Here is a 7,531-nt window from a genome sequence, read left to right as displayed (position 1 = left end):
ACATGAACATTTTTGCATAGAAACTTTCAAAAAGTCATAATAATCTGCAAAGCAGCAGGACAGGCAAAATCACAAGTGCAGGTGTCAAGTGAAACGTCGAGTCAATAAACCATAGATGAGGGCTCGCACACAGTGCAATATAAGGGATGGGAGTGAGAATGCAAGGAAGGGCACTAAACCCTTGTAACAAACAGCCCAGGTGACAATGTGGGAGATGTGGAAGTGAACATGCATAAACATTGTCCGGCATTAAGGAAAAGGTGCAGAGTTGCCACAAATACAACCATTTTGCTTAGGCAATGCAGCCAAGGCATCCAATGATAGTGCCAGTGATGATTCTCTACACCGGGGTGACCAACCTGAGCCTGGGAAGGAACCAGAATTTACCAATGTACATTGCCAAAGAGCCACAGTAATACATCAACAGGCCCCCCCCCATCAGCTCACCCCCCCCCCCCCCCCGCTCCCAGGGCCTCCCACCCACTGGCAGCCCTGACGATCAGCACCTCCCCCTCCCTCCCCACACCCGCTGTTTCATGGCGCGCAGGAGGCTCTGGGGCGGAGGGGTGGGGGAGGAGCGAGGGCACAGCAGGCTCAGGGGAGGGGGTGGGAATGGGGGGAGTGGGGGCAGGGCCTGTGGCAGAGCCAGGGGTTGAGCAGTGAGCACCCCCCGGCACATTGGAAAGTTGGCACCTGTAACTCCAGCCCCGGAGTCAGTGCCTATACAAGGAGCCACATATTAACTTCTGAAGAGCCGCATGTGGCTCGGGAGCCACAGGTTGGCCACCCCTGCCCTACACTAACGGTCACAGCTGCTGGTAAACGGGGAGGCGCACGCCACTGCCAACTAAACAGAACCGGGAGAGTGGCTGCTCAGAGTCCAGTGAGCTAAGTGCCACTGAATCCACAAATGAGACCAAGTGAAAGTCTGAATTTCAACCTAAAGGAGACACACAGAATTCGGAAGCAGCTTCTTGGCATGAAGCCTTTTCCAAGAGATACACTTCCCCCCTTCTCACCCAGGGAGACAAAAAGCAGCAGCAAGATCAGGAGCAACATCCTGAATGCAGTCCCACTGTCCGGAGACACCTAGACCCGGAGGAACTAGAACTCCTCCACCAGACAGTTGGGAACAGGTTCGAGCCTTGCAGAAGTTGCTTCCAGAGGAGCAATAGTGACCAGTAAAGAATTCTCCAAAGCAGTCAGAACAGAGAGCCAGACTTGCAGCAAACATGGCCCAGCCTACAGTGAAATACAGTTCCAGAAATAAAGGACTTATGGAGGATCCTAGGTATGACTTTCTTGGGAAAATTCATAGAAAATCTGTCTGCTAAAACTAAAGATATGAAAGAACTGCTCCAGGGTTGGAATGGAAAAGGGCAAGAACACGGCCACACTGCAATATCTGACGTTTCCTGCCCTACAAAAAAGTCTACAGAGACTGCAAAAGATGGACTAGACACAGTACTACTTCAAAGGGAAGGCTGTGACGGGAGACCTGTAGCTCACCCATCCAGAGCTTCACAAACATTTTAATTTTGGAGAAGGGGAGGATGTGTAGAGCAGCTGTCATGCAATGACGTCGGGTGAGACCAAAGATCCTCCTCCATTTTAGAAGATGGGGTTCTTGATTGCAAGATCAGAGAGAGGCAGGCTGCATCTTTTGGTTTGTGTTAGGTAATGTTTGAATAAAAAGAATGTAATTGTTAAATCCACACTCTCATTGATGTGATACAAAGATAACATAGGGGAGGTGGTTGGCTGCAGATCGGCAGAGGGATTGGGGCAATCCAAGGGACACTAGAGGGGTGAGGCAGGCTATGAGATAGCAAAAGCAGTGGGGCAGGCTAGGGGAAGAGAAAGCGTTGGGCAGGCCACATGATAGCATAGGCCCAGCTCCTGAAAGTTCTGTCTCCTACACTCAATTCCCCAGCCCCAAAGCTGTCTTGGGGATCACAGTTGAGAAGGAGAGTCAGTCTCCCAGGTAGGAAGAGCCAGCCCCATGGAGGAGTTTGAAACCCAGGACAGAGTCCCTGAACCAGACGTTGCATTCATAAGAACCCAGGAATTGTCAGACCACGGCTCCATCTAGCTCAATATTGTCTCCCCCACAGCTGCTTCAGAGGAAGGGGTAAGAAAACCCAGAAATGGACAATTATAGAATAAATTGCCCATAGGGTAAACTTCCTCTTAATCCCCTGTATTAGGCAGTGTTTTATGCCTTGAATTAGAAGCATGACAACACACGACTGAACAGTCTTCCTACCCCTAACCCTGCATAAACTCGTGCGTGTTGCAAGTAATCCCTCAAGGTGAAAAGGGAACGAGAGGGATAGCATCAGGGGATCCAACGCAGTGTATAAGAATGGGCCACAATATCTGGGAGCCCTCTCCAGCAATCCCTCGCCCCAAAATACCATTAATCAAATCAGAAGCAAAGTAACAGCAATGTTGGTTCTGTGGGGAGCCTTTCTCTGGCACCCTATGTACATTGTGTTATTCTCCATAGTAGTTCAGCCCCCTTTCCATATCACTGTCAGAGACCAGGGACTTTAGTGCTGAAATCTTTGGTCATTTTGACCTAGGAGAAGAGGCCTGCCTTGACTGAGGACAGCATGGTCCAGATAACAATGGACTAGGAGTCAAGACACCTGAATTCTAGTCCCATTTCTGCCACTGACCGGCTGTGAGACTGGACAAGTCCCTTCCCCTCTCTGGGCCTGCTTCCCCCTCACCCTTTGTCTGTCTGGGCTATTTAGATTGTAAGCTCTTTGGGGCAGAGTCACTGCACATTTGTATAGTGCCTATCTCAGTCTTGACTGGGATCTTTAGACACTACTGTAACACCAATGAGTATGAAGAATAATTTTCCCCAGAGGTGTGGACTCTGGATATCAGTCTCCCCTGCCCAGGAAGCCTGGCCTGGAACTGTCTTCAGTTCTTATGGGAAGGCGCCTAGATGAATGGGCACCAGCCTCTTTCAACAGTCGGCTCCTGCAGCAACATTGATTGGAACAGAGCAGACGCGGGCATTGCTGTTCTCCCCAGGCAGATGGCCACTAATCTGACTCTACTTCCTACAGCACCTACCTCCACAGAAGTCAAAAGTTCAAAGTTCTTCCAAGCCAACAGCTCATGGGCTGATGTGGTAAAGGCATGTCAGTTTTGTAGCCAGCGGTACATGAGGTAGGGATATGGCCAGCATCACGTCCAACCGCCTTTGACTGTCCCAGCCAGATGGGTTAGGCACCCATTTTACAGCTGGGTGAATGGGAGGTGGCCTTTCAGTGCGGTGGCTGAGTGGTTAAGGTGCTCGACTGCAGAGAAGGAAGCCCTAGAAATCACAGAAATTGCTAGCAAGAGACCAAACTCTACCAACTAAGGGTCACCTGGCAACATGCCAGGAACCTGAGGGCAGCAACTAAACTGGCAAAATTCACTTCCCCTTAGAGATAATATGGGGCTCCCATCAGAAGCACACAGGACTCTTGCCTCTCCCCCTCCTCATCCAGCTACTCTCTGGAGCAAAGCAGTCTCTGCCTGCCCCCTCCCCACAGTTCCCCTTTGGTGGATGCCTCCCCCACTTCCTCTGTGGAATAGGAAATGGGCTTCTCTCTGCAGCTCCTTTGGTCCTCTACCACCATGCAGCTGAATACCCCTCTTGGGTAGAGACATTAGTTACTACCCAGGTTACGGGGGCACTTCAATGAAACAGCCCCTTACCTCACCCCAGGATGTATGATGCAGATCAGTGAAGACAACAGATGTTGTCATTCTGGAGAAAAAACAGTCGAGGGGCAGAGAACTCTGCAAAAGGGGATGTTACAGAGAGGAGCAGACTTTCCAGAGCAGAGGAAGGACCTGAAGCCCTAGGATGTAGGGGACTGGGCATCACAGGGCTGGAAGGGATGGGGCGCTGCACAGATACAGATGGAGCCTACAGCTGCCAGGACAAAGGCGATGGGGTACTCGGGGGGAGAGCATGTCAGGGCCTGGCACAGAGAGACTTATGGCCTCAGAGCAGAGGGGATGGGACACTGGGGTAGCACTTAGGGCCACAGAGAAGAGTAAGAAGTGAGAGGGATACCCAGAGAAAGGTCCACAGCCAGAGTGGAGGGGAAGGGCCCATGGCTTTGGGACAGAGAAGGATTGGTGTAGCACCGCGGTTCCACAGCAGAGGGCAGATGGCTATGAACCCAGTGGCTCATAGCTCCCAGGTGGAGTGGATCTGCGCAAGGTGGGGGAGTATCATGTCACCACAGCAGCGGAGACAGAGCACAAGGAGTGGGGCTCAGGGTCCTGGGCCAGAGGGCTCTATGGTAGAGGACCACAGCTGCTGGGGAAGGGACAATAGCCCTGCTGTGGAGCAAATGAGGTGCCAAGGACCCACAGCTGTTGAGGTGAGATAGATTGGGTTTGAGGAGGGACTCATGACCCTAAGGCGGGGGAGGGGGAAAGGGCACATGGCCCCAGGGTGTAGGGAATATGTACTAGGGGTGCAGCTCCTAGCACCAGGGCAAGGGCAGAAGAGACAAGGGAGGGTTCCAGTCCAGGGCAGAAAAGGGGACAGAGTGTGGGGAGAAATGAAGGGACACGGCCCTAGGGCACTGGAGGGGAAAAGGACCCAGGCAGGAGGGGCAGTGTACTCAGAGCAACATGGGGAAGAGACGGTCCAGAGCAGAAAGAGGACAAGAGGTTGGGGAAGCTGGGCAGAAGGGACAGTGTACTGAAGGGGGGGGGGCAGCTCATGGGGGAGAAGGGACAGGTCTCTGGTGGAAGTAGGTGTGGGAGGTAGCTCAGAGTACAAGAAACAGGGCACAGGGCGCTGTGAGAGGGAGGAAGGGGGCAGGGCAGAGGAGACAGAGTGCTAGAGGGAGAGAGAAGGCATAGGGCACTGGAGGGGTGTGAAGGCCAGGGCAGAGGGGAAAGGGACTACAAGAAGGGCAGAAGGGAACAGGGCCCTGCAGGGAGGGGGGGGGTCGCAGAGGGGACAGGGCCCTGTGGTGGGGGGGACAGCAGAGGGGACAAGGTTGTGCAGGGCAGAGCCCCAGTGTGGGGGAAAGAGGGAACAGGGCTGTGCAGTGCAGGGGCAAGGTGGGGGAGGGGGACGACAGAGCATGGAGGGGACAGGTCCTGCAATGGTGGAGGGTGGCAGAGGGGACAGGGCTGTGCAGTGCAGGGGCAGAGCTCTGGAGAGGGGGGACAGAGCTGTGTGGTGGGGGGGGCAGAGGGGACAGGGCTGTGCAGTGGGGGGAGCCCTGGAGAGGGAGAACAGAGGGGACAGGGCTCTGTGGTGGTGGTGGAGGACAGGTCCTGCAGTGGTGGTGGGGGCAGAGGGGACAGGGCTGTGCAGTGCAGGAGCAGAGCCCTGGAGAGGAGGGACAGGGCTGTGCAGTGTGGGGAGCAGAGCCTTGGAGTGGGGGGACAGAAGGGACAGGGCTGTGTGGTGGGGGGGCAAAGGGGACAGGTCCTGCAGTGGTGGTGGTGGGGGCAAAGGGGACAGGGCTGTGCAGTGCAGGGGCAGAGTATAGGGGCGCAGAGCGGGGGGGGCTGTGTTGGTGGCAGGGGGCAGAGCCCTACGGTGGCGGGCAAAGGGGACAGGGGTGTGCAGTGAGGGGAAAACAGAGCCCTGGAGTCAGGGGACAGAAGGGACAGGGCTGTATGGTGATGGTGGGGGGCAGAGGGGACAGGGCCCTGTGGTGCAGCAGCAGAACCCTGGGGTGGGGGGGGGCACTGGAGGTCAGAGGGGACAGGACTGAGCAGTGGGGAGAGCAGAGCCCTGGGGTGGGGGGCAGAGGGAACAGGGCTATGCAGTGCACGGGCAGAGCCCGAGGGGTGTGTGGGGTCAGAGCAGTGTGCTGGTAGAGGGCATAGGGAACGGGGCTGTGTGGTACAGGGACAGAGCCCTGGGTGTGGGGGAGGGGGGAAGAGGGGACAGGGCTGTGCAGTGAAGGGGCAGAGCCCTAGGGTAGAGGGGGCAGGGCCCTGCACTTGGGGGGGGGGGCAGAGGGGATAAGGCTATGCAGGGGTATGGGGCAGAGCCCGAGGGTGGGGTGGGAGACAGAAATAGCAGGGCCCTGCGGAGATGTGGGGGCAGAGAGGACAGGGCTGTGCTGGGGGGGACACAGAGCCCTGGGGGGGGGAGCAGAGGGGACAAGGCCCTGCGGTGGTGGGGCAGAAGAAACAGGGCTGTACGGTGCAAAGCCCTAGATTCGGGGGACAGGGCCCTGCGGGGGACCGGGCGCGAGGTCCCCACTTCCCTGGTGAAGGGAGGCGGCGCGGGAGGGCGCTGGCGTGGCGCGGGGGCCGGGCTGCCCAGGGTGCTGAGGAGGGCCGGGCGTTGCCCTCGGCTCGGCCTGCGAGCTCGGTGCCCCGGAGCGGGGGCGCGGCGGCGGCTACTGAGGAACTTGCGGTCCGCAACTAGGCTGCGCCGGGCCGAACGCGGCGGGTCAGGCGGTGCCGGCCGGTTCGCGGCACGGCGGGGCGGGCGGGTCGGTGTCGCGTCTCCCCAGGCAAGTGAGCCGCCCACACGCCGCTACCCCTTCCCCGGGTGGGGCGGTCGGGTCAAGCCCGGCCGGCTGGGGGCGCCTGGCCGCGCATCCCCGCCACACAGGCGAGGCGGCGGGCTGCCCGAGGGGCCGGAGAGTTCTCCTGCGTCCCCGGGCCGGAGGAACCGTGCCTGCACTCCCGGGGAGCGGGATCCGCCTCCGGCTGGGGGCGCCTGGCTCCGAGCAGCGCGGGGAGAAGTTCCTGTCAGCCCGGCCGGCCGTGGCCCCCCGAGCCTGGTGTGCGTCGCGCCCGTGTCTGTGCACCCCGCCCCCTCCCCTGGGCAGCGCCCGTCCAGTCTAGCCCGCTTCGCCGGGTAGAGCCCGCTGCCCGGGCGTGGGGCGCCTATCCACCCCCCTCGGGTGTGGAGCGCGGTTCCCCACCCCTGGTGTGGAGCCCCCGGACCCGGCTTTGGAACTCGGCCCCCGTCCCCGGGGTGCAGCGCTCAGAGGCCCAGCCCCTCCCCGGGCGTGGAGCCCCCTCCCCCGACTGCGCGGCGCTGCGCTGCTGGGTGCGGAGCCCCCTCCCACTCGCTCCCTCTCCGGACTCGGCTGGCTCTGCACACCCGACCCCCCCAGCCGTGCGGGCAGGGCTAGGCGCGGCGCACCCTGGGAGTTGTAGTCCCCAGGGCTTGGCCCAGCCCGAGTGGGCGCGGGGGCGGCGGGCGGCTGGACTACACTTCCCGTCAGGCCCCGCGGCGGCTGCCTCTCGCCCTCACACTCCGGCTGCCGCTGCCAGTGTCTCCGCCGCCGAACCCTCGCTCGCAGCGCCCAGTGTCCGACCCGCCGCCTCGGGCAGGGGCCCGGCTCGGCCCGCAGCGCCGCGGCCCGCCTAGCTGGGGTACAGGTGTGTGCCCCTCCCGTCCCCGCCGCCCCGCTCCGGACACCCGGCCCCCGCTGCCCGGGCACCCCGGGCCCGTTCGCCCCGCACCCACCACCGGGGAGCCGGACCGAGCGAGCGGCCGAGCGGGCGGCCCGACCTATCG

The sequence above is a fragment of the Emys orbicularis genome, chromosome 9 (assembly GCF_028017835.1).
Source record: "Emys orbicularis isolate rEmyOrb1 chromosome 9, rEmyOrb1.hap1, whole genome shotgun sequence".
Lineage (NCBI taxonomy): Eukaryota > Metazoa > Chordata > Testudines > Emydidae > Emys > Emys orbicularis.
The sequence above is the reverse complement of the archived record's forward strand: the minus strand, read 5'-3'. Positions refer to the sequence as shown.